Source organism: Podarcis liolepis (genome assembly GCF_965112155.1).
Source record: "Podarcis liolepis genome assembly, chromosome: 8".
NCBI lineage: Eukaryota > Metazoa > Chordata > Lepidosauria > Squamata > Lacertidae > Podarcis > Podarcis liolepis.
The window spans coordinates 76,012,621-76,038,599 of NC_139560.1; the positions used below are offsets into that span (position 1 = coordinate 76,012,621).

General features: G+C 45.3%; 3 long non-coding RNA genes across 15 annotated transcripts; 2 read left to right on the forward strand and 1 right to left on the reverse strand.

Annotated features, from left to right (window-relative positions):
- Nucleotides 1-102: 102 nt before the first annotated feature.
- Nucleotides 103-1,366, forward strand: LOC310714402. Its single transcript, XR_014529705.1, has 2 exons — nt 103-517; nt 960-1,366. It is a non-coding gene; the product is annotated as an uncharacterized lncRNA (long non-coding RNA).
- Nucleotides 1,191-11,456, reverse strand: LOC310714385. Of its 9 annotated transcripts, XR_014529665.1 has the most exons (7): nt 11,442-11,456; nt 9,150-9,206; nt 8,789-9,062; nt 7,329-7,493; nt 2,756-2,818; nt 1,887-2,073; nt 1,191-1,330 (listed from the first exon to the last, which is right to left on the reverse strand). It is a non-coding gene; the product is annotated as an uncharacterized lncRNA (long non-coding RNA). The 9 variants fall into 9 exon arrangements; XR_014529663.1 differs by lacking the exon at nt 8,789-9,062 and having other exon boundaries at nt 7,329-7,478; XR_014529664.1 differs by lacking the exon at nt 8,789-9,062.
- On the forward strand, nt 10,986-24,562 carry LOC310714419. 5 transcript variants are annotated; one of them, XR_014529732.1, is made up of 6 exons: nt 11,583-11,618; nt 11,865-12,035; nt 17,044-17,513; nt 19,012-19,120; nt 20,731-20,928; nt 23,940-24,562. It is a non-coding gene; the product is annotated as an uncharacterized lncRNA (long non-coding RNA). The 5 variants fall into 5 exon arrangements; XR_014529731.1 differs by lacking the exons at nt 11,583-11,618; nt 11,865-12,035; nt 17,044-17,513; nt 23,940-24,562 and adding an exon at nt 10,986-11,076 and having other exon boundaries at nt 20,731-21,336; XR_014529733.1 differs by lacking the exons at nt 11,583-11,618; nt 11,865-12,035; nt 17,044-17,513; nt 23,940-24,562 and adding an exon at nt 18,119-18,174 and having other exon boundaries at nt 20,731-21,336.
- The last annotated feature ends 1,417 nt before the right edge of the window (nt 24,563-25,979 follow it).

The following is a 25,979-nucleotide window of genomic DNA, read 5'->3' on the forward strand; positions in this document are numbered from 1 at the left end:
ACTTTAAAGAGCACTTAATAAACTCTTGTTGTACCAAATTTGGCTTTGTTTGGACTTTGTTAGAACGAATTAATTTCGTCTTGCGAGGCACTACTGTACAAATTTCCATAAAATCTACCTGTTTCAACATAACCAGAGACATGGGCTCCTTGGTGACGTGGTCAGACTCCTCCAAGCAGTATTCCACTTGAAATCCATTGAGTAAAAACTTGAAATTGCTTGAGTACTCAAGAACGTTCTCTCTCAGTCTCCTGTACTCTCCACCCTGCTGTTTGAAAGTTGCCGTTAGCAGCACTGGCTCTGAGAGGGCACCCAACTCTTCTTCGCCCATATTTTCAAGCAAGACTAGGGTTCCAAACTGGATGGCGTTCTCCAAAGTCCTTACGTAAGTGGAGTCAGACACCTTATAGCTTGCTGCTTCCGTGCCCCTATCCTCCTTTCCTCCTAAGCTCATCTTTTCAGCCCTGTCCAGCTTCTGAGAGCATTCCTCAATGCTGTTTTCAAGTTCTTTCTTCCGGTTATGTAGTGGTTGGGAGTTACTCGTGCGTAATCCTGCTCCGTTTGAGCATCGGATTGCCTGGTTAAACCCTCCGGACTGCGCAGCCCATCTTAGCGTGGCTGCCCTTAGTCACTCATAGAATCTGTCTGTGGGCGTTTCTTAAAGCGTTGCCAACATAAGAGTTGTTTGACGCCCAATCGTTTCCGCCTCTCACTGCGCGGGAGTCTCCTGCGCAGGGTGGGCGTGGGCAGCGGGGTGCTTGGGCTCTCCTCGCTAACTTCCAACGAAGAGTCCTGGAGCCCCTGCACCTCCCTGTCCCGTTGCTCTCCTGGATCCCTGGTGTTACACTCATTCTCTTCCCCTTCTTCCCGGCTGAGTCTCCCTCTGGCGCTTGGACCTTCCCCTGCAGAATCAGAGACCCTCTCCTTCTCCCGTGCCTCTGATGGCAGTTCCCTGACAGGTTATTAAGTGATTCAAGTTCATCATTCAGGTCCCGGAGGCGGTCAATTACTTTCTTTAGTTTGTCTCTGTCTGTATTGAGCTTCTGCATCAGCAGAGTGAGCAACCCTTCCTCTTTCCAGAGTTCTTGATGTTTTGGGGCCACCACCTTTGCTACCCGGTCGTACGCTTCCATGGATCCAACTCCTTTGCACATTCCTTTGCAGGCAGTTGATACAGCTGGCTCTATGAAAGATGGCTGAAAGTCCACCTGGCTGAAAGTCCACAACTTCTCTCTCCTTCTCTTCATTACAGCTGGGAGGAAATTCTCTTTGTCAGAAGTCTTCAAGGAGTCGAGGAATTTCAGGTCCCTTACAACCATTTTGGAACTACCTGAAATTTCAAATAAATACATATATATTAAAATGTTGTCAAAATATAAATATCTCATTTTAAAAATCTGGAAGATTTTCAACCTTGCTGTTCTTTCCCCTGTAATAGTTTTGGGAGCATCCAGGTGATTCTTAAGCCAAAGGAAATGGATAAGGTCATAAAACGACACTTGCATCTATGGTTCATTTTACTGCATTGAATGCAGGGGGAGGGGCTGGTGCCCATTGGACTTGTAGGGCAGAGTACAGGAGAGTCAACAGTAGTAGGGAATTAGAGCCAATGACAGGCAGAGTGAACTAATTCTGGCTTTGTCCTCACCCTCCTTGCTGCTGAGTTCCATAACAGCAACACTGGGTCTAAGGAGGAACAGGAGCAGATGGGGGCTGGCTAACAGAGGCTTAGCTTTTTAGGGCAGTTCCCCACTTGCCCTAATGGACTAAAGTCTACTGGTTGAATGTCTGAATATATAATATAAAGTGATATGATGAAAATGCTCAGTATCAACAAAGAAACACATGACAACCCCTCCCAATAGAGGATTAAAAAAATAAATTACCGCTTCCAGTTGAATCAGGTTTTCTTTCTGGCTTTTTTTTCACGTTTTCCATGCCCAACTTGACAGGTCCTGGTGGATCGTTTATGCAGTTGACAAATGAGGTATTTGTCAGTTTCAGGGTATGGAGAGCCTAAAACGGACCTTCCAGGGCGGGCATTCCCTCCACCAGGTCGCTCTCACACTCCTCCTGTAATGACATCAAATATATTCTCAGTAGGGATTTGATAGCCCTGGTCTTCCCTGGCCTAACACGCTAACTGCATCACACTCACTCTCTTGTGACCCCACCCACAAAAGGGGCAATGGTGGAGCTTCATGCTCCGGCACCGGGGGGCAGAGAGAAGGCGGGGCAGGGCGTGCGTCCTGGGGGCGGGAAGCGCTGCCTGTGGGGGCGGGGTGCCCAGCGCGGGGGCAGCTGCAATGGCACCCTGCCAGGATCATGCTGCCAGGGGTGGTGTGCTCCCTCTGCACTCCTCTTCCTCTGCCAGTGAAAGGGGGGGTTAGACATTTTTAGCAATAAATGCAAATGTTTTACCTCCGTAGGGACCCCTGACTGTTAGGTCCAGTCGCGGACGACTCTGGGGTTGTGGTGCTCAACTCACTTTACTGGTTGAGGGAGCCGGCGTCCAGCTTCTGGGCACGTGGCCAGCATGACTAAGCCGCTTCTGGCAAACCAGAGCAGCATACAGAAATGCCGTTTACCTTCCCACCGGAATGGTACCTATTTATCTACTTGCACTTAGACATGCTTTTGAACTGCTAGGTTGGCAGGAGCAGGGACCAAGCAACGGGAGCTCACCCCGTCATGGGGATTCAAACTGCCGATCTTCGTATCGGCAAGCCCTATGCTAGTCACATTTTTTTGTTACCTCAGCATGTTTGGTGCCAGAAATTGACACCAAGAGAATTATCCAGAAAATCAACATTGTAATCTATGAAAAAAGAAAAGCAGGTGAATATTGTTTTTAGACAGCTTTTAAATCCCAGAACACTTTCCCGCCTAGGCTGTTCACCTAACAACTTACCTATTTGCAGCTCATTTGCTGAAATGCCCTCTGTGCACCAGATAACCCCAATATAAACTTAACATTGGATTGTGATGTAAGCTGGCACCCCTGTCTTGAATTATTATGCCAAGATGGGAAAAGTTAAAATTGTCATTGCTAGGCAAAATTTCAGTGATAAAAATGAATGTTTTGCCTAGAATGATATTTTTATTTCAAATAATACCTCTCGCGACTGATTCACTATTTAAAGAATGGCAAAAGGGGTTTATCTAGGTGTTATGGCAATGAAGAAAACCACAAGTTAAAATGAAAGTACTGCAAGATGTAAAGCAAAGGGGAGGATTGGATCTGCCTGATTAGAAATTGTATTTTGCCACCTATTGCTTAGCCAGAGCATTCCTACATCCCAGTCTTCCTGAATTCTGGGTGAACTAGAATAATTTCAGAAAAAAAATTCCAGAACAGCAGCACATGTGCTTTACTACAGTTTTACGTTTCCCCAGTTCATTCCTTTGCATACACATACCAGTGTGCTCTGCACTTTAAGCTGGACACAGCTCAACATGGGCTTCCTCCATGACATTTCCATAACTTTCTAGGGCACAAATGAGTTGGGAGAACTAATGCAGTTGCTCCCTCATTCTTAGGGTGCAACAAGGTGGAGGTGGGAGAGCGGGAAGTTGAAGCTCACAGGATCCTTATCAAGCAAAGCAATATACAGTGTCATCATGGAAAGAGTGAGATGGATGGGGGATGTCTTAGCCATGACCCTGCAATGATGGCGAAGAAATTCCAAACAAGGCTGAACTGGCCCCATGAATAAGTCGTCTGCCTGAAAGTTGGAAAAGGGTAAATGGCTTTCAAATGCAGCAAAAGTGACATTATTACCAATAGGAACAGTTTGCTATCAGTCAATATGCAGAGCCAGACCAACACATTTTGCTGCCTGAAGCAAAAAGCAAAAACAAAACGGTGAATCTTCAATCCCATTCCACGCACAGCAGCCAATTGAGCTGGCAGCTGAGTCTTACAATGGGGCAGACAAACTCCAGACAAAGCATGGGATAACCCACCTAAGGTTATCAGGACAGTGGTGTCTCGGGCTGCCATAGGAATAACACAGGTCAGCCTGAGCTGTTTCATTTGAATAGGGTGATGTGGGGAACAGCAGCTTATGAACACTTCTCCAAGTGTTTTGTGCTCTTGGTAGCACTTGTGTCAACAGGGTCTGGCTCAAGTAAGAAACCTTTTTCTTGCAGATGTCTTGAAAGCGCAACTTAGGTGCTCCTTTATCCCTTCAGAGAATTCCACAAGGCAGAAATGCAGAGTCCTGTTCTTTGATTTCTGTTAAGGCGAATTGTTTCTTGTGTGGTATTTGTGGAAACATCATTGTAAGAGGCCTGAGTTACTCTTCCCCAGAATGTCAGTCATTGCACACATCCTCTAAAATGTGTCCAGCCCATTCACTGCATGAGACATATGTTGTCCCCCTTTGAATCTCCATCTTTTGAGTTCTGGCCTTAAAGGAACTAAAAGCTTGAATACTGCAAAGCATATCCATAAGGCAAGTGAGCTGGTGCAGTGAGGTATTGTGTAGCCTAATTAGCCGAGCCAATATTACTATCTGGTTACGGCAAAAGCTCAGGGGTGGAACAATTATTCAGACATGCAGTCCATGTTTCATATTTGACTCATCCTCTTCTTTCTTCTATATCCAATCCAGTCATTTCTTCCTGTCCAGCTGATTATAATAATAGCTTTCCCCTTTGACGTTGTGCCTCACATATCCTACTGCTTTCAATGCTGCTGTGGCTGTCTGTCCCATAGAAAATAAACAAAAGAGTGTGATTGTGATTTTGTGTGTGTGTGTGTCCTGACTAATCAAACAGCAACATAAAACAAAACAGGGGGGGGGGGAAATAATAAAAGTAGCAGACTCAAATAAACTTTGTGATCCATCAATATATGCCCAAAATCTAATAGCTGTGTTCCCTTCACAGAGCTGCAAGCTCCAGAGTTCCCTAGGAAGAGGAACTAACCTCTCAGCACCCTTAATAAACTCCAGTTCCCAGGATTTTGGAGGGGGAATTCATGACTGTGTAAATAGGTATGACATTGCTTTATATGTATGGTGCAGATGGGGCCAAAAACCACCAGAAGATTAATATCTGGGGCAGCGAGGGGAAGGCAGAGGGCAAGGAAGACCTTACACAGGAATGGACGGATTATGAAGTTAACAGAATCAAAGAGCTAGAATGGAATAGAGGGTCATCTAGTTCAACATCCTGCAATGCAGGGGCTCAAAGCCATGACCCTGACCTGAAAATGAAAGCCAAGGTAGGAACTGGGGAAAGCCAGAAGCGAAGTTGAATGAAATGACAAAGCAAAGAGTTGGGCTCAACGCAAGAAAGAAAACTGGGAGCAAAGCAAAGAGGACTTCCAGACCAGTATTGGGTGGGATTCAGCCACATCCCAGCAAATCCCGGTTGTGCAGTCAAGGTGATTGGGAGGCCTTGAACAACAAACCCACTCCTCCCAAAAGAATGGACTTTTTACAAAATATTCCCCCTCTGGGGAAAGCTGATCATTTTCCAGGACTTCTGCAGCTTTACAAAATGCAATTGGAAAGAACAGAGAGCTGGAGAAGCCTGTCCTTGTTGTCGAGTAATCTCCTACCATAGTTAGATTCACCTAGGAATAGAAACAACGCATTTGAATGAAATGGTAAGGTGTTTATAGAGCATGCAGAGATACTATCTGTTTAAAACAGAAGACTAAATATGACTCTGCTCACAAGGTGACCGGAGCCCTCATACAGTGGGCTCAGGGGGGAATTGGAACCTACAGTGGGACACTTTTAATAAGCAGCCAGATGTTAGCTGGCCTTGCATTACTAGGGATGATGGAGTTTTGTCACAAATCCCAATGTACTATTGGGTTTGAGAGGGCGTTTTGTGAGAGGGCTTTGGTGGGGTTTGTGATGGTGCTTTGTGAGTGGACTGAGGTGGGGTTTGTGATGGCCCTTTGTGAGTGGGCTGAGGTGGGGTTTGTGATGGTGCTTTGTGAGTGGGCTGAGGTGGGATTTGTGACTCAAACCCTTAGGGTGAGTCCCCTGTAGCATTTCATCTTTCAGCCGTGTAGATGTTAGCATTTATGGAACTGGACAATAGCCCTTTAAAGAACACAGCCAGCTCCTCTGCAAAGGCAGGGCTAATTGCAGGACAGGGTTTGCCAACCTCAACCTCTTTGCTGGGACAACATCCACCCATTAACTACAATCAAGAGAAAACTGCAGCCACTGGAGGTCACAGGACCTGTCCATGGTCCTGATAGGGCTTGCCTAAATCTGGGTGTATTTTTATTTTTATTTATTTCTTATGATCTATACACCACTTGATTGCAAGCAAAGCTCAAAGCAGCTTACAAAAAGAGTAAAACCATAAAATCATCTAAAAAAAGGAAACAACTATTGAAAACATTGAAAAATAAATAAGATCAACGATGGGCAGGGAGCAAATTAAAATGTATGTCAAGATTCTACATTTATGGATGTTTTTAGCAGGCACCAAAAAGAGTAGGATGAAGGTACAGTGGTGCCTCGCAAGACGAAAAGAATCCGTTCTGTGATTCTCTTCGTCTAGCGGTTTTTTTGTCTTGCGAAGCAAGCCCATTGACGGATTAGCGGATTAGTGCTATTAGCGGCTTATAAGCTTATCGGATCAGCTGATAAGCGGCTTAGCGGCTTAGAAAAAGGGGGGAAGGAAAAAAACCCCGCAGGAACTCGCAAGACATTATCGTCTTGCGAAGCAAGCCCATAGGAGATTCGTTTTGCGAAGCACCTCCAAAACGGAAAACTCTTTCGTCTAGCGAGTTTTCCCCGCATTCGTCTTGTGGGGCACCACTGTACCTGCTTGGGAGTTCCAACTGAAAATATCATTTTCTTACAAATGCGGATCAAGTATTATGTGGCACTTGTAACAGTGCCAGTTCCACAGAGCCAAGCAGTTGCATGGGCATATATAGGATAAGGAAATCTCACAAGTAAACTAGGGACAAGCTGTTAAGGGCTTTATATACTAACATGTATATTTGACCTTGGCCCTGAACTTGAAACTGCTAAATTGAGGCCCATGCTAAGGAGCCTGACCTTACCTGCATGACCCTGTTGTTCACTGTGATATTATCTGACATGACCACACTGGGAAGATATATTTACCTAATATTGCCTTTAAAAAAAAAAAGCCTGCTGCCACTTTCTCCGTGACCCCAGAGCCCCAGGGGACCAGAACTTTCATTGCACCCCTTTCCTGATCAGCATAAGATGTCTGGAGCCCAGGAAACAGGATTTGTACAGCATTCATGTAGACTGATTAATAGATACTGAATTCTTGCCTGAACTTGTCATGAGTACTCTCAGGTACTATGACCTCTTCACCCTTTTTTCCCTGAAGCAGACATCCAGCTGGTTGAGAGATGGCAGTTCTGCAGCACAACCTTAGTCCCATCCACGATAGCCTGATTAATCATCTTTGCTGCAATTGTTCCTTGGCCCTGGCCAAGTGAAGTAGTCCGGATGCTTTCCATGCTGAAATCATCAAGCCTAGGGTCAAATATTTAAATACAAATTGTTTTAATAAATGTGCAGGGTTTTAGTGCCAGGAACGCTATTCAAGAAACCCAAACCGAATCTTCTCATTTAAAGTAACTGTCACCTTTAGAAGACATCTGAAGGCAGCCGTGTAAAGAGAAGCTTTTTAATAGGCAATGTTTTATTATGTTTTTATATATGTTGGAAACTGCTTATGGTGCCACACAGTCAAATGGGTGGGGTACAAAGAAAATTATTATTATTAAAGTGCTTTTTTGAGGACTTTCAGGCAAGCTGCTGTTGCAAAGACTTCTGCACACAACATACAGATAAATTAAAGAATGTCAGTAGGAAGCTACTTTATACAGAGTCAGAACATGGGTTCATCTAGCCCAGTTAGGGTAACACGGACTGGCAACAGCTCTCCATGGCTTAAGGCAGATTTCTCTCCTAGCCTTACTTGGAGATGGCCAGCAACTGAACCTGTGAACCTCTCCATGAAAAGGGTACCATGGACTGTGGTCTTTCTCTGCTGAGTTTCCTTGGCTGCATTTTGTGTGCTGTAAAACAGGCCCTGGGGCAGAAGGGAAGGTTGGACCTACAGATGAATCTGACCCCAGAGATGCTGCCTCTGGGGATCCCAGTTTGGGAGTCTCATAAGAGCATAATAAGAACCAATGGCCCATCTAGTCACGAATCCTGCTCTCATAATGCTCAACCAGATGCCTGTGGGCAACTTGCAAGTACGTAAGTTTTGAACACAGCAGCACTGTTGCCTTATGTGGTTTCCAGCAACTGGCATTGAGAAGCATTACTGCCACTGGACATGGAATCTCTGGCTCGAGTTTAGAATGGGGAACCCAGGTCTGGGTCCAGCACCTCATTGAGAGCCAGTGTGGTGTAGTGGTTAAGAGCAGTGGACTCGTGATCTGGTGAACCGGGTTCGCTTCCCCGCTCCTCCACATGCAACTGCTGGGTGACCTTAGGCTAGTCACACTTCTCTGAAGTCGCTCAGCCTCACTCACCTCACAGTGTTTGTTGTGGGGGAGGAAGGGAAAGGAGATTGTTTGCTGCTTTAAGACTCCTTAGGGTAGTAATAAAGCGGGATATCAAATCCATACTCCTCCTCCTCATCTGCTTGCACTGCCATTTTTTTTAAAAAATCTGGCTGTGCACTCCTCCTCTGGGTCAGAGTTTGAGCTGCTGCTCAGGGTGTGGGTAGTGAAAGATGCAGATTATAGCCTTGTTCAACAGGAAAGGCAGTATCATAAAAGAAGGATATCATGTTGGGTATTTAAGAAACCAACATGCCATGGGATCAGCACCTGGCAACAGAACAAAAATCAGAGGTCGGGGGTTTGATACTTATCTTCACCATGTTGTCTGCGATGAAGAGTTGGGTGGCTGGGATGGTTTTATCTTGTCTCAGGCATTGGAGGATGACCATGCGGTCCAGACCTGTGACTAGATTCCATTCACCAGGAAACTCTTCTTCATGAGGTTTGGCAGAACCATAAATCGTTTTCCACTCCACATCATTGGACTCCACATGATGCAACAGCCCATGCAAGTTTTTCAGCCCTGAGGAATGCACAATTTCAGCCCATGATTTGTCAGACAACCACTCTGGGGCAGGATTCGCATCCCGGTTCTTGAGTGCAACCTCACCTGTCAGTAGGAAACGCCAGACCTCACCATCAATCTCATCTCTCCCTTTCACGATCCCTATAGTCAGAAGGAAGGAGAAAAGAAGCTTGACCTTCTCAAACGGGGATCGGCAGTTGTTGTAGTTGGTGATTGTTAAATGTTCAATTATTAAGTCAATCCTTTCTTCCAAAACGTCACTTTTCCTGCTATTGGCAAGAGACTGGACATAGCAGTTAATAAACCATATCAGGGAATATTGATACATTGGTTCCATGTCAGCCAGATCAGACATGCAGAAGACGACTATTGCTAAATGAATGGCCACTGGCTTGTACCCCAATTCAGGTGGTATCTATTTCCATTTCAGTAATAGTGGTAATTTCTTGCTTTTCAGAGATTTCTTCAGACAACCCTTTGGAGGAAGAGATGATTTTAATAGCTGTTTCATCTTCTTAGATATTTCCTTCTGACTTGGAAAGAACTTCCAGGATTACGTCTTCAATTTCCTCCAGCCGTTTCTTGTTTGCTGCACTTTCTACAATCAGCTTGTTCTTCTATTCCAGCTCAGGCTTTTCCTTCGCAGCCACAATCCCAAGAAGCTAAATTTTATGGTGATGATGGTGCCCCTATTTGATGAAATAAAATCAAGTGTAGCTTTCACACCTGCAAATGGGTTTGTGGGCAGAGCAACATTCCTTTCATGACCCGGGAGAAACTGTGCAGGTTGAAGACGTAGTAAGATTTTGAAGGAGTCAGGAGGAGGTTTTTCGCAGCCATCATTTTGCCAATCCTTTGAAAAGGAGCAAAAAAGTTAAATGAAACCTGACCTTTCTTTCCAACATGCCCCACCCCTAGGTTCTCTTCTCCCATTTTGCCATGGTGAAGAGTTGCAGACATCACTAGGCATGAGCAAATCCACTAATTTCGGTTTCTCATTTTCCCAATTTTATGTTCAGTTCTGCTGATTTCCACACCGGTTTGCAATACCCCCCCCCGGCCAAAAAAAAAAATTCATTAGCGTTTGAGTGCTAATTTTCCCTAACATACACACTTTTGTATGTATTTGCCTAATATATCCATTTTTGCAAGCCATTTTCCCCAATATAATTCATTTCTGCATGTTATTTTCAGAAATATATGCATTTTGCGCACTGATTACCTAAGTAATAATAATAATATAATAATAAATTTTATTTATATCCCGCCCTCCCAGGCCAAGACCGGGCTCACGGCGGCTAAAACCAGGTATAAAAACAATTGATTAAAATACAACTTAAAAAACAAGATTAAAATACAACATTAAATTGCAGCCTCATTTCAGTAGAAACTCAAATGAAAACTTTTTTGGGAATGAAAACGTCAAGTGTTCACCAAGGCTAACTATCCAGACTGGTCCTACATGGGCCAGAAAAAAACCAGGGAAGTCCCCAAATAGGAGTTCCATCACAGGAGGAGAGAGGGGGGGGGAAGAGGGGGAGGGGATCAAGATGATTCCAAGCCAAAGGCCAGGCGGAACAACTCTGTCTTACAGGCCCTGCGGAAAGAAATCAGGTCCTGCAGGGTCCTGGTCTCATGAGACAGAGCGTTCCCCCAGGCCAGAGCCAATGTAGCATATGCACTGCATGACCAGGCGGCGACAACCACAGCCCCCAGGGATCATAAGGAAGAAATAAAATTAGGCCACAACTTTATTAAACTTCCAAATGTAGGAAGACTTTGGCTTAGGTCTTGGGCGTGTACCCCCCCAGCACCCCAGCCGGGGGGGGACTGGGGCTCATCAGAGTAAATGGGATATGGGGGCGCTCTGCGAGACATATGTGTAGCAGGCAGCCAAGCCCAAATCCCCGCACGCAGGGTAGTTCACTGATGACCTTTCAGTGTAGGGTCAGTGACACCCATATATATAACCCCTTTAAGAGGGGGACCCTTGAATCGCCGCTGCAATGGGGTGAGTCACCACTTCATGCCCTGCCCCCACCATATACAGTGGTACCTCAGGTTACATACGCTTCAGGTTACAGACTCCGCTAACCCAGAAATAGTGCTTCAGCTTAAGAACTTTGCTTCAGGATGAGAACAGAAATCGTGCTACGGCGGCACAGGAGGCCCCATTAGCGAAAGTGGTGCTTCAGGTTAAGAACAGTTTCAGGTTATGTACGGAGCTCAGGAACTAATTAAGTACTTAACCTGAGGTACCACTGTAGGGAAGAAAAGACTAAAGGATTCCACCCAAGGCCATAACCGCCACCTGAGACCACGAACTCACAGTCTTGCCACCAAGACCACCTACATCTGGAAAACCATTCAACTTACCTCCAACCACTCCATCAGGCCATGCCTGATGTCACACAACAAGAGCTCACTCACAGGGCTGGAAAGATGCACGCCATCAGGTCTGAAAAGAACAGGCCTACCAACTTCAATTTCGAGGTGCTTCACCACATGACCTCTCTTTACGCAGCACTCCTGTGAACTAGCCAGTGTGGTGTAGTGGTTAAGAGCGGTGGACTCGTCATCTGGGGAACTGGGTTCACGTCTCCGCTCCTCCACATGCAGCTGCTGGGTGACGTTGGGCAGGTCACACTTCTTTGAAGTCTCTCAGCCCCACTCACCTCACAGAGTGTTTGTTGTGGGGGAGGAAGGGAAAGGGAGAATGTTAGCCACTTTGAGACTCCTTAGGGTAGTGATAAAGCGGGATATCAAATCCAAACTCTTCTTCTTCTTCTTCTTCTAAAGGGTGGCCAGATGCATGAACAAGGAACTGGCCAGGCTCCTCAGGGCGGGCTCTCATAAATTTACACGTGTCTGCCACAGGGCAAGGCCCAGGCTTCAAGACTAGAGCAGGCCAAGAAACAAGAGAGAATGAAATGACATGAATGCTAGCAAGCCAATGCACAGGGCTATAAAGTGTTGTATTTGCAGAGTCCTTTACTCAGCGGAAGGATGAGCAGTATGTACCACATGCTTAACTTTGCTTTATTTTCATTTCAATGGTGAGAGATTACAAACATGCATCTTGCCTCTGCGGGAGCAGAGAAGCAACTGTCCTCCTCGGAACAAAGAACACCGAGAGAACCAGTGAAAAACAGGAAACCAGTGTACGTCACATCCAGTCTCCCATTCCCGTGGGAAAACCCAACAGTACTCTGACTGTGGAATGTAAACATTGTCTTGTGACATGCACTTCGCTGCACAGTGAAGAGAGCAGAAACCAACATCCTCCCCCTTTCTGTGAACATCACTGGGCAGCGTGTTCGTACAATATCAGTACAAACCCAACTTCTGTACATAGGTACAGTGTTGATCCCTTGATACAATCTTGGACAATACATCAGCAGGAATTTCATTACCTGGCATATAGGACACCGTTACAAGTCCCTTCTGAATATGTTCCCTAGCATGTTGCAACTTCAATTGCAAGTGCTTCGTGCTTTGCTTACAACCTTCCAAATTCAGCAAAGCTAAGCATGCTTTGTTGTCCTGGTAAACCTGGATTGGACATTTGACAGGAATTTTCATGTCTTTGCACAATTGTAACAACCATTCACAATCCTTAAGTGAATAAGACAGTGTATTCAGTTCAGCTTCACAAGTACTTAAGCTAATTGTTGTTTGCTTCTTGCATGACCAATCAAATAGACCCTGATTGTACATGTAGCAAACTCCAGACGTACTTTTCCTGTCTGTAGTGTCACTTCCAAAACTTGCATCTGCAAAAATCTCAAGACCACCAGACTTCTGATTGTTAAATCTCAGTCTGTAATGCATAGTGCCTTTCAAATAGTGTGCTATGCGTTTTAGAGCTTTCCAATCCTTAACAGTAGGATTGTTAACTTGTCTGCTTAGCAAATTACAGCTAACAGCAATGTCAGGTTTTGAACATCTGGCAATGAAGTTTAGCTTGCCTAGCACACTTCTGTACAGTGTAGTGTCAGAAAATGCTTCTTCAGTGTCATCTACCTGATAGCCTGTTGTCATCGGTGTGTCTACAGGGTTAGCATCCATCAGGTTCAGTTTGCTTAACACATCAGCAATTTTCCGTGACTGGTGTACTAGAATGTTACCACTTTGATCTCTCTCTATTTCCAGAGATAGGTAGTTGTTTACCTCACCAAGATCTTTCATGTCAAAGTGCTCTTTCAGTTGAGCTAGGGCGTTATTGTACATTGTGACATCTTTCCAAAAGAATAAAATATCATCAACATAAAACAAACAATACAGCTTCTTTTGCCCCTCCTCTTTGACAAATACACATGGATCAGCTTTCCCTTGCTGAAAACCTAGAGAAAACAATACTTCAGTGAGTTTTGTGTGCCAACACCGTGCACTTTGTTTGAGACCATAAAGGGACTTCTTTAGAGCATAAACAAATCCCTGTTTTACCTGTACGCCATCAGGTGGAAACATATAAAGTGATTCAGCTAGAGATCCGTACAAAAATGCTGTATTCACATCGTGGTGACTAATGTGTAGATTCTCCTCTGCAGCTAGCTTGAGCATAAGCCTAATGCTCTCATATCTCACTGTGGGTGAGTAGGTCTCGTGATAGTCTTCACCTGGTACCTGTGCAAAACCTCTGGCTACCAATCTGGCTTTGTGTCTGACTATCTTGCCATTTCGATCCGTCTTCGCTTTGAAGACCCATTTGCTTCCAAGCAGTTTCATTCCTGGAACTACTGGAACTAGCTCCCATGTTTTGTTTCTTTCTAAGGAATCAAGCTCAGCCTTCATGGCATTTAACCATGGCTCAGCTTCCTTAGAATCCAAATCCTGGATTTCTTGGAAACTTGAAGGTTCAAATACCTTCTTGGAGCTTTTAACAGCTGCTACTGCTGTCTTAGCAAATTCATCAGCAAATCTCTTTGGAGGTCTGCCTTTTGTGGCTCTTTGTGACCTGCGAATTATCCTTAAGTCCTCAACACTTTCCTCTTCCTTCTTAGGAGAAAAGTGGCCTATGGTGAACAATGGTTCTTCCAATTCCTGATCAGAGCTTTCAGAGGGTCGCATAGAGGCTTTCGCACTCTTGAAATCCTCTGAATTATCCGATTCAGTTTCAGACTCAGAATCAAAACCTTCATCAGTGGGTGTGGGTTGTTGCGGCTGCTTTTGCTGTTGCTTATCCTCAGTCTCATCACTGTCATCAGGATAACATTGGAAAATTCCCACATTCTCCCCCCACTTGGCATTGTGCTCAACCTTGTGAGCTTAATTGTCTTAGAGTCAGTCATCATTATTCTGTAAGAACCTTTCTGATAACCTAGAAAGATACCATGCAATCCACGCTTGCCTAACTTGGAGCTTTGTGGTGTGTGAACCCACATGTCAGAACCAAAAATTTTCATGTGTTTGATGTACGGTTTCTTGCCAAACATCTTCTCATAGGGGGTACAACCATTCGTTGAAGATAACCTGCGATTGTAACTGTAAACAAAACACGAGAGAGATTCGGCCCAATAACTCTCTGGAAGATTGGCATCATGCAGCAAGGTTTTTAATCCTTGAAGCAATGTCTGATTTGCCCTTTCGCAAAGTCCATTCTGCCATGGCGAGCGAGGACTGCACATATCGTGTTGAATTCCTTTCTCAGTCAGAAAAGCTTCAAACTGCTGAGAAGTGAATTCTCCCCCGCGATCAGTGAAAAGAGTCTTTATCTTCTTATCATGCACATTTTCCAACCAAGCACAGAATTCCTTGAACCTTGGAAAAGCCTCTGATTTCTGCTTGAGATTGTACACATAAATATACCTGGAAAATGCATCAATTTCCACCCAAAGAGGGTGATAGTGGACCAACTAAATCAGCATGAACAACCTGGTATGGTTCTGTAGCTTGCCTACTAGACACCTTACCTTTCGCAGCCATTTTCACCTTGTTTGCTGTGCATGCCTTGCACTTCATGTGGTACCTGCAGGGTTTAATAGTCATACCTTCAACCAAGGCAGGCATTTTAGATACTGCCTCAAAATGCAAATGACCAAATTTCCTGTGAAAATCGTGAATACATCCTGCATGCAAACTTTTGTTAGTACCTGCAATGCAACAAGTTTCATTCTGCACAACATCATCATAATACAAAACAAACAAACGATCAACGCATTCAGCATGCAATACATAATCGTCTTTCTTTGTGATGGTGCATTTCTTGTTCTTGAATGAAACGTCAATGTTCCGTTCATTCAGCTGCATAACACTGAGTAGATTGTGTGTGGCATCTGGTACATAAAGCATATCTTGTATCGATAAGTCCAAACTGTGAAGAACAACAGTTCCGTAGCCTTGACTGGGGATCGTGTGGTCATCCGCCTGGTGAATCGCACCTTCCTGCGGTGTAAAAGACACGAACAGTCGCTTATCGTTGCACATGTGGTGGGTAGCTGCTGAATCAACAACAAAGAAAGATCTAGACGTCTTCTGGACCTTTGTGACGTTTGGAGTGAAGCGTGAGACCACTGCCTTGTGCTTCGTTGTCCTGGACACTGGACCTTTGCCTTTGCTTTGGCCTTTTCCACGCGATGAGCTTCCACTGCGCTGCTCTGTCTTGGCCCTGGGATATTTGCATTCCCTCTTCATATGGCCTAGACGTCCACACGAGTAGCATTTCACTGCCTTCAAAGCTTTGGCGCCCTCTGGTGGTTCCACTGCACTCTGGGATGACGTCTGTGAAGACTCCTCCTTACCTATGCAGCTAGCACCCCGGCGATCTGCTTCATTCTGGATCACGGCAGTAACATATGCTACTGTGAGCTGAGCAGTTGGCTGAACAGCAATCTGAGTGGCAACGGACTTCCAACTTGGACCCAAAGAATGTAGTATCATGAAGGAATACACAGCCTCTGGAAAGTTGAGTCCTCTCTGTTGCAGCTCATGTCTTAGATTTTGCATTTCCATCAGATGTGTACGCACATCTCCACCTTCAGCAAGAGCCATACCATGCAGCTTGGCATAGTAGTACATTGAGGAACCAGCCTCTGTCCTCAAGTGAGCTTCTCTTAAAGTGTCCCAAATTTCTCTGGCTGTGGTCTTTCCACGCAACAGACAGAGCTCTTCTGGGGATACTATCAATGTAAGTGTTCCCCTTGCTTTGGAATCCTTAGTAGCCCATTCATCTGTAATTGGAGCTGGGGGGTTGTCAGTAATAACATTAAACAGACCTTCTTTCTGCAGAACAGCCTCTGCATAGAGTACCCAGTCCGTATAGTTTTTCTTATTGAGCTTAGGAATCCCAAAAGCATCAGCCAGCTTTGCATTAGCCATCATTGCTGCTTTAAACAAGCTGCGTCTGTGTACAGCTGCTTCCAAAAGCACTTGTAAAAGTACTTTCGGGTTTTCAAACCTCCCAAGCCTGTGAGCTTGTGCCTTAGAGCCTTTGCCTGTATCGCGGCAAAATGGCTTTAAAAGTTCAAAGTCCAGCCATAAAACCATAAACTAGAAGCTGGCAGGCTGCCCGGAGCATGAGCACATACCTTCTCATCAATCAAACTCGAAGCGCAGAGCAAATAACGCCGATCCGTTTCTCTGTTCCTCTGCCGGCATTCCGACTCGGCTTCTGGAGTCGTCCATCCTTCAGTTTGATTGCGTCTTTCTGGGCCCGGAACCAAAAATGTTGTATTTGCAGAGTCCTTTACTCAGCGGAAGGATGAGCAGTATGTGCCACATGCTTAACTTTGCTTTATTTTCATTTCAATGGTGAGAGATTACAAACATGCATCTTGCCTCTGCGGGAGCAGAGAAGCAACCGTCCTTCTCGGAACAAAGAACACCGAGAGAACTAGTGAAAAACAGGAAACCAGTGTACGTCACATCCAGTCTCCCATTCCCGTGGGAAAACCCAACAGTACTCTGACTGTGGAATGTAAACATTGTCTTATGACATGCACTTCGCTGCACAGTGAAGAGAGCAGAAACCAACATAAAGGGCAGGTAGACAAATCCAATGTGCAAGGGGAACCCCAGAGGTCATCCAGACCAACCCCCGGTCCCACAGAGGGCCCAGCAAAAAATTGGGCAAATACCATGCACTGGGAATAGCACCCCAACAGCGGCTGCCCTGGAACAAAGGGAGGCTTCACTAGGCCACAGCCCTCTCACTGCAATCCAGCATCTGCCAGGGAACAATTGGAGGCTATACTAGGCCTCAGTAGGCCGCAGGCCCCCCGTTGCAGTCCAGGGGCTGCAAGGGCACAAAGGAAGGCCTCACTAGGCCGCAGCCCTCTCGCTGCAGTCCAGAATCTGCAAGGGAACAATTGGAGGCTTCACTAGGCCTCAGTAGGCCGCAGATCCCCCCACTGCAATCCAGCGGCTGGCAGGGAACAAAGGGAGGCCTCAATAGGCTTTGCTAGGCCACAGGCCCCCGAAAAATGGAAGGCCTAACAGGCCTCGCCAGCAGTAAGCAACAGGAAGGGGGGGAATTAATAACAAAGAGCTGTCAAGGCAGCTTGGCTCCATGGCAGGAAGTATGATAGGGAAGAAGGAAACGTGAAAAGGAAATGGGGCCCCAAGTAATCACCACTCTGTGCCACTCTGGCTATTGTTGGCTCCACCCCCTATTTATAAAAATGGGGCAGGCCCCACCTCCCAGCAAGAAACTTGATTACAGTGGTGCCCCGCAAGACGAATGCCTCGCAAGACGGAAAACTCGCTAGACGAAAGAGTTTTCCGTTTTGGAGGTGCTTCGCAAAATGAATCTCCTATGGGCTTGCTTTGCAAGACGAAAATGTCTTGCGAGTTCCTGCGGGTTTTTTTTCCTTTCCCCCCTTTTTCTAAGCCGCTAAGCCGCTTATCCGCTAAACCGATAAGCCGCTAAAAGCCGCTAATAGCGCTAATCCGCTAATCCATCAATGGGCTTTCTTTGCAAGACGAAAAAAACGCTAGACGAAGAGACTCACAGAACGGATTCTTTTCGTCTTGCGAGGCACCACTGTACTGAGGTTGGGCATAAACCCCTAAAAATTAACACTGAAAGGCAAGCCAGACCCTGTTTGCCAGTAAGCCCCTGGGAACTGTAGCACCATGCATGATCCCGCAAAGGGCACCCACAATGAAAAGTGTGAGTGCTCATTTTGCATACGTAGCCTGGCCGGCGAACTTCCTTGTTAAGATTGGGAAAGTGCAAAGGATTTCCTTTTGCACAAGTCCTCCCTCCAGGCATCTATCCCAAACCCTCCCCAAATCTGCTCCAAAGGGTTGGAGGAACATATTTAGGGGGAATTCCATTGCACAAGCAGAAATCTTTGTACTGAGACAATGGTTTAATTGGATACTGCTCATTATTTCTCCCCCATCCCCAGTCATAATTCAATGGCAGAGCACGTGGCTTTACACTTTAGTCCCTGGCATCTCCAACACCTGAAACCCTGGAGAGCTTCTACCAGTCAGTGCAGACAGCGCTAAGTTAAATGGACCAACAACAGATTCCTATTTTGCTAACCATGGAGGTTTTTTATCAACCTCCTGATCCTAAATCAAGTGTCACTTCAGATAACAAACACACAACAGTACAGGATTCTATAGCAAGAGCAGTGGCAGTGGTAGATAGTGGCTAGATGTGGTTGAGGGAAATGCATTATGGAAAGAGATGATGTGGTCTGGAATCCTAAGATGTCACCATAGCAGGCAGTTCTTTTCAGTTAGGTCTCTTATCAAGTGCAGAGAGTGAGAGAGCGAGTTTTACTCTGCGTTTTATACAGCTATGTGCCTCTGAATAAGTAGGTAAAATCTCGTAAGTCTGCCAGTTTCTCGTGTGTGTGTGTGTGTGTGTGTGTGTGTGTGTGTGTATTTTCAGTACTTTTTTCTGGGGGGAACGCAGAGGTACTCACACCCCTAAACATTTTGTGAATCAAACAGAAGAAACTAAAAATTTTAAACATTTTATTTTCTTCTCTAGCACGGTGAATCCTCAATTCTGTTGCTACCCCTGATGGCAGCCTCATTTCCTGAGTCTCAGACTGAACAAGCATTTAATGTGTGAAGTAGGAGTTGGAATCTAGCATGAGGTAGTGCATGTTCTTTGTACTTTTGTCCATTTACTGTATTTATTTCCCCCAATTTCAACTATAAAATGGTGATTTCCTTGAGTCAAAATGAGAGTACCCCTAAACATCCCCCCCCCCCAGAAAACAAGCACTGTATGTTTTATCGTACCAAAGAAAGTTATGTGTTATGTTTAAACTCCTGGGGCAGCTTCTGCACATATAAATACCACAACATGTGCTCTCTTGCTCAGAATAGTGGCCTCAGAATAGTGGTCTCAAATCTCAAATCTAAAATTTGATCATCAAAGGCACTGATGGAAACAATGGCCAGGTGCCTTGTGAAATGCCCCGTGAGACACAAAGGAAGGCAGAGTAAGTCTCAGTGCAGCTTTGGCATTCCTTCTGGTGACCCCAGGCAGACAGTTGAAACTGCTGGTGAAGGTGGCAAGGTCACGTCTACACCATACATTTAAGGTACTATTATGCCACTTTAAATTGCCCTGGCTTCCTCTCCCAAAGAATCCTGGGAACTGTAGTTTGTTAAAGGTGCTGAAAGTTGTTAGGAGATCCCTCACAGAGCTACCATTTGTAGGTTGATCCCTATTTCTTTCAGACTGATTGACATGCAACTATCTGAGTCCAAAATTAGAGGAGGAAAGATGTTGGGCACCCTCACCTTCTAATAGGAGTGCTCTTGGTAAGGTTTCCAGTCAGGGTGACCCCCTCCTTCCTCCATGTTTTCCACCTCCCCACCCTAATTAATTATAAGTATTCCCTGGGTAATGAGCAAATCCAGTTCTTATGGCACCAGCTTTTGTGTTTGTACATTTCCCCCATTGCCTTTAGATTTTCTTCTTTCTCCATGGCTCTTTCTTAGCTAAAATCCTAACATTAGAGGGAAGGATGGTGCCCTTTTGCAGCCCTTCTCAACCTTGGGTCCCCAGATGTTGTAGGTCTACAACTCTCACCATCCCTGACCTGGCCCTTCTAGTTAGGGATGGTGGGAGTTGTAGTCCAACAACATTGGGGACCCAAAGTTGAGAAAGGCTGTCCTATTGCATTTAATCTGACATCATGCAGGTAGCATCATTCCTTCCACCTCCCGGAGGCCCCTTTGCTGAAAGGAACAGAACATCAACAATAGCAAGCCTTGAGGTGTCCTTCTTGTCATACCAGTGGCTGTGATCAATCCATTGCCTAAGGAATTCTGTAGAAGGCTAGGCTCCGTATACCTCCTTGGCAAACATATGTAAGTCATCTAGGAAGAATATTGATGCATTTATCTTCCAAAGACAAAAAGTAACTCCCTCTACCCCTCTCCCTCTCCCCATCAACACAAGCAAGCAAAGAAAGGGAGAAGATGAGAATGAGTTAGAGTGTTAGGCCAGAGGAGACCAGGGTTATCAAATCCCCACTGAGTTCTAAAACTTACTGGGTGACCACGTTCCCATTGCACCAGGGAGTGCATTTGACAGGTGGGGAACTGCCACTGAGAGGGCCCTCAATCAATTCCAGTCAAGGCACATCCAGTGACAGCACCTGGAATAAGAAAGGAAAGGGTGGTTCTTGGAAAGTTATTGTTTCACTGGACTGTTCATCCTGACTATGTGGTATATTTGATATGATTACAGGAGGAGTTTGAGGGAGACCTTGCCGAGGCAATGCCAGCCCTGGACGCTCCCCTTTCGGCTCTCCATACCCTGAACCTGGCAAATACCTCCTTTGTCAAATCCCTACAGGATCCACCAGGACCTGTCAAGCTGGTCATGGAGAGTGTGAAAGAAAAGCCAGAAAGAAAGCCTGATCCAAGTGGAAGCGGCCACTTCCTTGTTAGTATTTTGTGGGAGGGATTGCAGTGTACACTGGAGATTTAGGATGGTGCAGTAAAAGTGGATTAAAGTGCTCTGTCATCCAGCTTGCTCCTTAAAGTCCAGATATAATCTAACTTCTGCATAAGCAAGCAAATCAAGATGCATGCCCAATAAGTGGTTTGTCAGGTGGAGCTCACTGATCAAGTCTGTCTAAGAGCAATCTTCATCTGCTCTTCTTTTTTAAATAGATGACCATGTCCACTCTGTGGCTCCTTGGTCTTTTCCTATTCACTGTGGTGCGGACCATGGTTGGCCCCGCCAACTCTTGATTCCAGGTGTAGGTTGGATTTGGCTTAGGTACTGGAGGGCTGGCACATGATAGAGTCTGCGTAACAATAGCAGCAACTCACCATCCCACACACCACTTTCAAATTACATTGAAAAAGTAAAGAAAAAGTAAAGCAAACTGTAGGGAAGGCCAGGAATGGATTTTCTGTGAAAACAAATTCCTATGTGGAAAAACTGCAGTCAGAGGCAGGGATGGAAGGCTCCGTCAGTTTCAGTTCTCTTTCAGTTACTCTAAGGCTATCAGAGAGTTCCTATGACTTTCCAGTTTTGTTGAATATGAACTCTCATCATTATATTATAATTATTTTTTTTAAAAAATACATATTTTCTTCACATTGTTGCATTTATGACCTTTTTATTGACATGCAATATTTTATGAATTGTTGCATACAACCCTACTAAAAGAGAATTATATGAAAATGATGCATTGGTGGTATCTGGTTAAATTAGCAAAAATGTATAGAACAGGATCTAGTAAGTGTTGGAAATGTAAAGAAGCAGGCTATACTAGATGCCATGCTAACAAAGTGATAATTACTCCTTGGCTACGAGACATAAATGAGAGATATTACATGACCGTCCATGTCTTAGGACAAGCTTACAAGAGATAGACCCTTCTTGGTGGTGAGGCCAAGATGGCAGAACCATTGGTTCCAAAATGGTTACATTCTTAAACGGCTCTACCATCAATATGTTTCTCCCAATGTGCAAACAAACTCTGCTGAGTTGTCACGTAAGAGGCAAAAAGAGTGTTTTCTAGCTATGAAGTCACAGCAACAGCACAATTTTCCCCCGTATTGCCTTCCACCTACTGTGGAATGCGCTGTTTGTACCGCCAAACTTTGCAGTGGGCAATTTGCAGGTGTTGGCACCCTTTTCAAGTGAATCGGACGACTTTGCAGCAGGCAATTTGCAGGGGTTGGGCACCATTTTCAAGTGAATCGGACGTCAGATTTTTTGGTAAAAACGTGACCCGTGGGTCAGGGCACCGAGGGCTCGTTTTATGGCCTACCATGAAGCGTGGTGTTTTCACCACCCAAATGGACCCTTGCTCTGACCCACTCTCTTGCTCTAGCCAACATGTGGGAAGTTGTTACTGGCACTGGCCTATCTGAAAGTCTTCAGTGCAACCAGAAGATAGACCTGTGGCATCAATGCCTAGTGGTCATCCCTAGCCCATACTTTGAAAAATACTGTGCTGCATCATTTTCTTGGCTTCTGCAAAGAGCCACTTTGATCCAATGCATGGAATTTTGGACTCGCTTTGAGTATAGCAGGGTTCAAATCCAGGCTCATGTTATGAACCTCCCAGGCTCACTGGATACTGGAAAACCATGGGAAGGAAAATAAGCTTCAATTTATTGCACACTGATCTTTTCTGCCAGTTTTTCCTGAATCACTTCTAGTTCAATGACTTGACCACAAGGTGGAACACTCAGCTCACTGAAGCAGATTCAGACTGTGCTTCTCATATGAGGACGAAGCCAATGCTAGAATTCCCATTTCAACATAACTTGCATTCATTTCTCCTCTTCCTAGTTGTGAATACAAAAGAGCTTTCTTCTACGGCTGCCAGATTTGCCAGTTGGCCCTTTCAACTTGACACACATTTCCAAAAATGCAGAATGCAGTTTTTGCAAGTGAAATCTTTCACTGCCCAGGCACCCCGATATAGAGATAATCCAAATCTAAGAAATGACCAGATATCCATGCAGTGAATTTTAAAATACCTTGGCTTTTCGGCTGCTTCCCGATTAGTGTCTCCAAGCATTACCGAGTCATCATTCACCTGTAGTTAAGCGGCAAAGGGAATTACAACTGACATTCTATACTGTTTGGAGTCTGACACTTTTAAACCTAAGTCTATAAAAAGAGCCTGGCAAGATCGGACCTAAAACACACCTGCTCTTGTATCCTGCTCTCCCAGTGGCCAAGCGGGTGCCTATAGGAAGCCCTCGAGGGGATCATGAGTATACTCCTCAATTAAAATTCCAGCAAGTGGAATATTGCCTCCAACAGAGGGATATTGGGGGCTGTTTGGACACTGAGCAGTGGTGGCTGGGCAGAAGTAGAGTTGCAAGACTGACTTAGAAGAAAGGAGCAGTGATCTGGGGGAGCCTGTAACAGCCAGGAGATGACAGTCAGAGGCAGGAGATGATGCAGGATAGAAAATCATCATCATCATCATCATCATCATTTATACACCGCCAATCAAACATTAAAAACTCCTCTAAACAGCGCTGCCTTCAGATGTCTTCTAAAAGTCAGATAGGTGTTTATTTCCTTGACATATGCCGGGAGGGCGTTCAACAGGGTGGGTGCCACTACCGAGAAGGCCCTCTGCCTGGTTCCCTGTAACCTCACTTCTTGCAGTGAGGGAACCGCCAGAAGGCCCTCAGAGCTGGACCTCAGTGTCCGGGCTGAACGATGGGGGTGGAGACGCTCCTTCAGGTATACCGGGCCAAGGTCATTTAGGATTTTAAAGGTCAACGCCAACACTTTGAATTGTGCTCGGAAACGTACTGGGAGCCAATGTAGGTCTTTCAGGACCGGTGTTGTACAGTCTTGGCGGCCATTCAGAAAGTGAAGAACAGGTGGTGGAGGAGGGAGGGATACGGCAGGCTGTGTTGGGTCAAGGACTTCCACACCTCCCCCTCCTGCCCCCTGCTTCTGTCTCCCAGGTCAAGAAGAGGATTGAAGAGGGAGGAGCAGGAAGAGGTTACACTCAGATGTAGTCTGCGCCTGCTTGCGCACAGCTCAGATAGTGGAGATACATAAGCCGAAGTCCAGGGTGAGACCTCTCCGTTGCAGCAACTGCCTCGACAGCTGCTCACCTAGGAGTAGCCAAGAGACAGAGGACTGGTGAGCAAGCTATTGTCTTCCACCTGCACCAGTGGCTATGACACAGCTGCTGTGGATTGGACCCTTTTGGAATTCTAGAAATCCTACGTTGGATGCCATTCTATGACCCGATTTCAACCATGCGTGTCTGAAAGCTGTTGAAATTGCCCAAATCAACTGCTCCTTTGTGCTGGGCTTTCCTGGCGTGGAAAGAGCTTTGAAGCTCTCTGGCTCGCTTCCTAGGCTCTGGAGTGCTCTTGTGAGATCTTACGGGACTCAGACCGCCCCTTCAAGGTTTTGCGAGAGCGCCCCCAGAGCCACACACTGAGCAGGACTTGGCCAAAAGCAAGGAGGAGAGCTTAAAAGCGCTCAGCTTGTTTGGTGGGAAGGATTAAGGCCCTCTTAGCATGCCTGCTCTGGAAGAAAGGTTTGCTTGCGCAGGGTAGTTCCAAGGGGGCAGGTTGTGTATGTGCACCACCCCCAAAGCATAACCCTTGCGTAAGATGCAATCAAACTGTATTAAGGGCCATTATGAAATGTCAGTGCTTTCCTTTAACGCACCAATAAATAACAGCCACTGGGGGGGGGGGGAAACTTGAGTGCTCCATAGGAGACATTTGCACAATCAGTGCAGTAATGCAACTGCTATCTGAAGCTCTCCCGATGCAACACTCAGATTCCTATGGGTGGAGTGGTTTTCAAGGCGTGGCATGGCAGCTGAGATGCCAGCTTCTGGAAACAGACACTGTTGCAGAGTGACAGATGACAACAAATTCTTACATGGAGGATTCTTGAAATGCAGTCACTCCTTGATTCTTTTGTCTTGCTTTGAAATTTTACCCCTTTGACTAAGAGAGATTTGATTTCATCTGATATTTTTAGATACAGAAGTTTGTTTGTTTTTTGCAAATGGGCATATTAAAAAAGGGACTTCTGTCTTGCAATGAATGTCATGATATGTATCACCAGCTGTCCATTTCTAAGAAAGTAAGGGGCCTATAATAGCTACACTTCGTGCCTATATAAGGTAAAGGTTGGGCATGCCACTCATTAAGGATTCCATGGAGAAGTCTAAAGCAAGTGATACGATCAAGACCATTTTTTGTATTATAAGTAAACATATACATATGCATGCACGCGGACTCTCATTTTGGAAGGTTATAGCATCCTCAGCAGGCTGGGGAAAGATTTCAGCTCATTCCACAATCTGGAGCAAACCTTCCCAGTCTGCAGCCAATAGATTATGCTCTGCTCAGAACACAAACATATGGATTAGACTGCATGCCTATGTGTTGGAGAAAACTACATTTCCTTTTCTTGAGTTCGTAGTTAAGGCATGTGTTACTTAAACCATGAGAGGGCACTGTTTGTGTATCAATGTTTCTTGTAACCCCACCCTTAAAAGCTGAGCCATTTGGTTTCAAAATCAAATCAAATTTTATTAAACGGTCACAGACCAGATTAACTCGTACAGCTAGTCAGCGAAGCATAACACCGGAAAAAACAAAGGACAATTTCGATACATAACTGCAATTTAAAATTAGACAGCATAAATAAAATTAAGTATTTGCCTTCGCCTGCATATTGACATTGGAAAGCTCTTGTTTCCTGCGCCTAATAGCGGCTACACAAAATTTGGCCACATTGATCGTAATTTCAGGAACCTTATCTTCTACCAAGGCTCTCATACGTTGGAGTTCTGGTTCATTTTTAAGCTTTTGTAGAACTGGGGCAATAAAGGTCAAACGTAGATCCTTGTAGTAACTACAGTGCAGCAATACATGCAGACTTGTTTCCACTTCCGATGAGCCACATGGGCAAACACGTGACTCATATGGTTTGCCCTCATATCTGCCTAGCAGCAGGGCAGAGGGCAGAAC